The following is a 7,387-nucleotide window of genomic DNA, read 5'->3' on the forward strand; positions in this document are numbered from 1 at the left end:
TCGAAGAAGTTTCCGGTATCCAGACCGAAGTGGCATTCAGGCCAGTTTTTCCGATATCCAGATCAAAGTGGTGTTCAGACCAGATTTCCGGTGATCAGACCAACATTGATACTCTCATATTCCGATGCTTAGTGCGGCGTTCAGGCCATGGGTATTCCTGTGTTACCATTTATTTTGGTATTCAGGTCAACTTTCTGTTTCGGTACTCAGGCCGATTTTCACCGTATCAGACGGATTCTTCTTTTGAGATTGCTTCTTTGACGATGCTGACAGGCATTGTTTCATAGGGATTCATGATCAAAATCCGGGTCTTCTTAGTATTTAACCATCTCCCACTACGATCATTTGAAGAACATCCTGCTTCATTTTCTCTAGTTGAAGACGCTTAAATAGGGGCAACTGTCATACCCCGATTTTGCTCCTGATTTTTTTATGTTTGTTTGGCATGTTTGGCTTAACCTAACTTTGGTTTTACATGAGGATTGGTTTTGATCCAAAGTCTTGGTGTTGTGATTGTGGATACCTCTTTTGGTCTGGGTCATCTGAACAACCAAGTTTCTTGTGTTTCTAACCACTTGCCAGTCATGTTATTGGTTCATGGATACTATAACCTTATGGTCTTATCTCATGGTTTTGTTCATACACATTATCAGTCAAGTTATTTTCTTCTCAAGAGTCAAACAATCAAGCCAATTGTGAAACCAATTTCAACCATTCGTTAATCCATTTCAATCCATTTCATGTCATTGTAAACCATTACATTCGATTCTATACAAGAAAATACAAAAATTTGACATTTTTGACCAATTGTTGACTTTAGTCAACAGTTGACTTTTTGGTCAGCTTTGACCAAAGTCAACCCAAATCCATTAAACCCTAAATTTCACCATGATCATCAATACCTTGTACATTTACAAAGAAAATACCCAAAATATGAAGTTTGGACCTATTGTTGACTTTGGTCAACAGTTGACTTTCTGGTCAACTTTGACCAAAGTCAACCTCCCCATTTTTGACCATCAAAAACCTAATCTAGCCTTTTTTTTATTTCTTTTTCTTGATTCTTCATCCAATTTCCACGCTTAATTGTGTTATCTTTTGGTTGCTTCATTTCCAAGTAAATGGCCTTGTTTCTACCTCATGCATAGCATGCCTTGTTTGTCATGTTGGCTCATCAAATCTTGGCCTTAGTCTTCCCTGAACCAGGTCTTAATACAGCACACTGCTGCATTAATAAACCCATATTATGTTGTGAGATACAATTCATGTGTACCAGAATTTGCTGATCGTGTGCTTAATAATAATAAGGATCTTTATAGGAAAGGCTATGATGCATCTGGTCTAAATGATGAAGAGTTGTCTGATGAAGTAGAGTTTTTGGATGATGAGAAAGAAGCTGAATACAGGAAAATGCAGAGAATGACAAAGAGAGGGAATAGTGATCAAAATCCTGGCAGGAGAAGAAACAATAAAAATAAGTTTTCATTGAAAAAGATGGTGCCACCTACTAATGCATCTACAGCAGCACATCATGTGTTACATACCGCCCCTAATGCACCTGCAGTAGCACCATTGGTTAATCATGGAAACCGATCTTCATTTTTAGGCACTGGACAGGGTGGAACTACCACAGTTTCTCCATTTCAACCTTTAAATGCAGGTCCTAACTTTGCTGCAAATGCAATGTGGGCAAATCAGACGATATTTCCTCAGCAGTCACAGCTTTCCCTGCTTCCAAATGCATTTCCTACAAATGCCATGTCATATTATCCACAAAATACACAATTTTCTCATCAGTTTCCTGTGCGATGAGGTCCGTTCCAACTGCAACCAAATTCCTTGCTCACAGTACATCATATTACATACAAGCACAATCTTAATGAATATATCAAAACTCCATCGAGAATCTAAATTCCAGCATCCCAACAATTCATTCCAAAAAAAAAAAGTTTAACAACACATTAATATCATTACAGAAGGTTTCATAAAAGCCTATTATGCAGTGTTGAGCAATAAATTTATTACAACAGAAAGCTGTGATGAAAAGATGAAAATAGAGACTTGAACCAACTTCTCTGCAGCACAGATGGAGAACCTTCGTCATGGACAGCAAGGGCTAAAATTGCTCTGGATTCGGCAGGAGTTTGATTAAAGCTGGAAGTCCATCAGTCCCTGCCGCTGTTATTGCTCTAAGTTGAAACCCATGTTTGGTTGGAGGATTCTGTCATCACTTGAATAGACGGCGAAGTCTCGGGGATTAAGAGAGAACGAATTAAAGTCCTTTGCACTTCTGGGAAGATGATTGTTGTTAAAACTCCCAGTATTTATCATAAAGATGCCAAAGTACCGCCGTGTGAAATGGATGATAGGACAAAGCTCGCGTACCTGCATAAACCCGAGTCATTAAAAGATGCAACCTGAAATCCAACCATGTTGCGAAACTTACCTTTAGAGCAACAACAGGAATTATCAGCAAACCATGACATTTATGGCATCCTAAGTAGGTCTTCCATGCTGGCTAGCCTTGTAAGTTTGTACACAGGGATTTAAATCATTGATAAAGGCCAATGCGAACTCATTGCAATCATTTCTTCATATCACATAACAAAAGATACATGGCAGCATTTGGTTCTTTCAAACAATCATAACAGTGCAAAACAAGTTAACCTACCGCAGTACCAAAATCCCACAATGAATGACAGACCAACCTAATTGAGTTAATATTTAAGTGCACTTCAAGTCTAACCTAACTGAGCCAACATAATTTTATGGTTTGTTAGTTTCTAACTTGCACCAGATGCCAATACTAGCGCAAAACACTCCATTGAACCATGCCAGGAACCCTGCTGCACCACATCAAGTCAGAAGGCAAATCTCAACCATGTTGCAAATTGTACCTTCTGGAAACCAATGCCTAGATGTGCAAAATCACAACATTCTGCAGCCCATACAACATCAGTCAGTTCATGACCAGATTGGAAGGGCCTGCTCCAAGAACCGGTATTTGCCAAAACTCGTCGAAATCCAAAAAGACAGTATCTGTAAAACCAACAACTTTTGAGACATAAGCTTCAGATGCAATCTCAACAACAGGTCGTCCAACTCCAACAAGCTCTTAAGCGAGATCAGATGCAACCTGCATAACAAACGGAAACCAATTCATGCGACTAAGAGTTTTTAGTACATGTTATCCAAAGATGCATCAGTCCTTACACAGGAGAAAACTCAACATTAAATAGAAGAAGGCCAATGTAAACCTGGAGCAAGTATCATGTTGCAGAATCAAGTCGCAGAAGCAAGTTGAGCAGGGTCAAACCTACTGAACAAAAACGTCAGCAGACCCTGTTTCCACTACTATATTACAATGGTCTTATTTTGAATCCTTATTGCCATGCATCATGAAGAAATACTGCAAGTATACCTAGTCCAAATCCACTAGCCTGCAGCATGAAACATCAATAATGTCAAAAAGCAAACCACCACAAAGCCCAAGCCAAGCATCCTGCAGAACCACATCCAAACCACCAAAGCCATTGAACCTCAACCAAATCAACTGAGTTTTCTGACAAAAAAAATTCACTGCAGTAAAAAGGTAAGTAATCAGCCAAAGCAGTAAAATTCAAAACATCCAGAAAATCCCCAATTTGGAATCAAGACAAAAAACGAAGAGAAAGCATGAGTGCAGTTTACCGATTCTGATTTAGCATCGAGTAAGGACCATCCCGATTGAGCACATCAAAAGGGATTTTGCAGAGACCTCTTTTGATCTCCAAACCCTAAAACGCGTGGAGGATAAATAGAGAGAAAGAGGAATCAGAAAAAAAAACAACGAAAATCGGAGGCGGAATTGAAAGCTGGAAAACAGAAAAACCCTAACCTTAAAATCAAAGAAAACCTGGTTGAAGAGCGGGAGGAGTTTGAAGCTTCATCATCAACGTCATCACCGCCGAAGGTGAGCTCTTTTTTATCCTATCCACGAGTTCTTGCATGTCCTGTTGTGTTTGAGTGAGAGAGCGTGATTGAGAGCGATACTGAGATAGAGAAAGCGCGATTGAGAGGGTTTTGGTGAGAATGAGAGAGAGCGATTGAGGGGGGACCGTGCAAATAAGAGAGATTGTTGAGAGGTGAGCGAATGAGAGGTTGTGAGGGATTGTGAAGGATGAGCGAAGGTTGACGGTGAAGGTTGGGGACGCGAGAGCAGGGGGAGTTTTCTTTGAGTTCGAGTGAGAGAGGGTTCGCTGGTGAGCAATTTTGAGAGAGAGAGGTTTGGATACATGAGAGAGCGATTGAGCGGGATTGAGAGAGAACTTTGGATTGAGATGGAGAGAACTCAGAGGCAACGAATGGTTACTGTTCCCGTTTTTCTCTTTTTTTGTTGAACTTTTTTACTTGTTTCTTTATATTTTGTTAGCATAATAGACTTTGGGAAAACATTAAAAAACACGTTTAAAATTCCTAAGTAGTTAATAAATATTTCCTTTTTTGAATTCATATTCCCTTGAAAAACCCAACAGCCAAGCGGCTGGGTTTAACTACCGGTAGTCCAACAGACTCTTTTTATTTTAGTTTTTATTCTAATGTTTAATCTATTTTGGTTTATATATTTAAAATAGCATTAAGATGATAACTAGTGATAAATGGCCTAGTGGAGAGAGGTTAGTTTTATAATATTAAGTGGAGAGGGTTCAATACTCATGTGTAGTACTTTTTGTTTCTTATTTTATTTTATCTTCTTTTAGCATTTTTTATTTTAGTATTTTGTTAATATCTTTTTTTTGTTATGTTTATGCTTCATTATTTTTCATGGTTTCATTATCATAGATTTGTTGTCTATTAAGTTCATCATGCATGCAGAACCATTTTTTAAACTTATAAAAAAAATCATACTTTTCTCGATTTAATATCGAGCCCTTTTTTTTTTTTTTTCTTTTCACACCCTCGTAAGTCGATTGCTTTTTAAGCATCGCCGTCGACCTCACATAGCTTACTCTTGGGCTTTCTTACAATGAGCCGGTTCCTTTGCACTTACACTCATACATTGTTTAATGCTTTATTATTTCATTATTTGATTATTTGATTCGATTATATACTAGTTTATATCTTAACTGTTTAATTAACTGTGGCCTATTTGTATGGTGTATGAGGCATATACGTATATTGCTTGATTGCCATGTCAACCCCCATTCATAACAAATGTATCCCTCTCCCATGAAGTGTATAATATTTATTCTTTCATTCTTTATTCATCTGTTAATACAAGAATTAAAATGAACATTCGATAACCATTTCAAAACAAGATCAAAACCTCGATCCAACGTCGAGTAATCATTTTTCAAAACCTAACAGAACCAGCACGTATTCATCCACCCTTTTGTAAGTCGATTGCTTTATGCATCGCCATCAACCTTGTAAGTCGATTGCTTTATGCATCGCCATCAACCCTGTAAGTCGATTGCTTCATGCATCGCCATCTACCTTTATCCCTAACCCCTCCTTGCTCCACTCGTCAATTCTTGTTCCGATTAGGTAGCACCCATTAGATAGAACCCTTTGTATGATAACATAGGTAGTTTTCCCATATCCTTTTGTATGATAACATAGGTAGAATTCCCTTTTTCTTTGCATGCTAACATTAGGTAGATATTCCCATTTGTAAATCCTAACACTTAAGTACATATTGCATGACAACTCTAGGGCAGAGCTTCCCCACTTCTAGACCTTTCCAAGCGTCTCCGATCTTGTGGCATGTAGTCCGTTCTATTGCAAAGAGGTAACTGCCTAAGACTCGATTCAGCGAGCTGCGACACCTACTGCTAGGATGCGAATACATCGCCCACTCTCCTTTGGCACAACTGGTGTCCTCCTTTGTAAGTCCATATTCAGATGGCAATCCCTATGAAGGGGAACTACATCGCCCTGATCCTTGTTCCAGACGAGGTATGTAGGCAGGTGGTCGTGCGAGACCACTCCGGGCACCTTTCTTTTTCTTTTGTGTGTGTTTCGGTTCGGATGCTGATATAAGTCCAGTGATTGGCAGTCGGGCTCCACGTTTGCCCTTTTGTTTGTGTTTCGGTTCGGATGCTGATGTAAGTCCAGTGATTGGCAGTCGGGCTCCACGTTTGCCCTTTTGTTTGTGTTTCGGTTCGGATGCTGATGTAAGTCCAGTGATTGGCAGTCGGGCTCCACGTTTGCCCTTTTGTGTGTGTTTTGGTTCGGATGCTGATGTAAGTCCAGTGATTGGCAGTCGGGCTCCATGTTTGCCACCTTTTTGTGTGTAGGTGTCTTGTTTTGTTTGGCGTGCATGAGCCGAACTACGGCAACTCTGATTCTCATGTTCAGATGAGATACGTAGGCACAAGATGCGATGTCTTGCCGAGTTTGATTGACAACTAACAACTAATCCTTGTTTGCGTTCGCCTTTGTTGCGATCCTTTCTCTCGCCCTCGTTGTGATCGAGACATTCCCTTTCTCTTGCCCTAGTTACAATCGAGACCCTTTGTTCCCGTAGTTAGCTGAACTACGTTTTGCTCTGATTCTCATTCCCGATGAGATACGTAGGCATAAGACGCGACGTCTTAGCGAGCACACTTATCCTTAACCCTTAGGTACCCGAGCTACGAAGACTCTGATTCTCATATTCAGATGAGATACGTATGCAGTGGATGCGACATCCGTGCGAGTCATTTTCTTTTGACCCCCCCTTTTAGTAAATAATACATAAGATAAACATACACCCTTTAGACGAGAAACAACAAGAGTGGATCCCGTAGAGTACTACGGATGCCTAGGGGTGCTAATACCTTCCCTTCGCATAATCGACTCCCGAACCCAAGATTTGGTTGCGAGACCTTGTCTTTTCCTTTCCTTTTCTCCAGGTTTACTTCGAGCGTTTCCTTTCCCTCCTTTGGGATAAATAACGCACGGTGGCGACTCTTCTGTCATTTCTTTCTCGCCGGTTGTTTTTTTCGCACTACGGTATTTTTCGGGTTGCGACAAGTTCCTTGTGAACTTTTGCTTTGCTTTGCTTATATAAGCAATTTGCATTGAGGTATACTTCTAATCTTCATGTAGTCTGGAAGACCTGGCCTGTTACTTGGCCAGGCAACTGTCTGAAGTCCTCCTTAAGAGGCAATGTTTGTGTATGTTTAAATCTTGTCCCTGTATATATGCAAAGTCCTCCTAAGTGAAGAGGCAATTGGCAGAACCCAAGGGATAAGCAACCTATCCCAATGCTAGTCTGTGTGTCACTCACATTGCTCACACTACCTGTGTTGATGCATAGTGGGTAAAAGCTCAAGATCTATAGAGTCTAACTTGTGGAGAGAGTTCCCCCATTCTGAACTCCCACACCTTCTGATATCGAAATGCTCTCCCTGGCCAGGGATAA

The 7,387-nt window shown here is 40.2% G+C and overlaps 1 long non-coding RNA gene across 2 annotated transcripts; it reads right to left on the minus strand.

Moving 5' to 3' along the window:
- Nucleotides 1-1,886: 1,886 nt before the first annotated feature.
- Nucleotides 1,887-3,516, minus strand: LOC127135614 (uncharacterized). 2 transcript variants are annotated; one of them, XR_007808623.1, is made up of 3 exons: nucleotides 3,258-3,516; nucleotides 2,479-3,136; nucleotides 1,887-2,385 (listed from the first exon to the last, which is right to left on the minus strand). It is a non-coding gene; the product is annotated as an uncharacterized LOC127135614 (long non-coding RNA). The 2 variants fall into 2 exon arrangements; XR_007808622.1 differs by having other exon boundaries at nucleotides 2,479-3,516.
- Nucleotides 3,517-7,387: the final 3,871 nt, after the last annotated feature.

The sequence above is a fragment of the Lathyrus oleraceus genome, chromosome 4 (assembly GCF_024323335.1).
Source record: "Lathyrus oleraceus cultivar Zhongwan6 chromosome 4, CAAS_Psat_ZW6_1.0, whole genome shotgun sequence".
Taxonomy (NCBI): domain Eukaryota; kingdom Viridiplantae; phylum Streptophyta; class Magnoliopsida; order Fabales; family Fabaceae; genus Lathyrus; species Lathyrus oleraceus.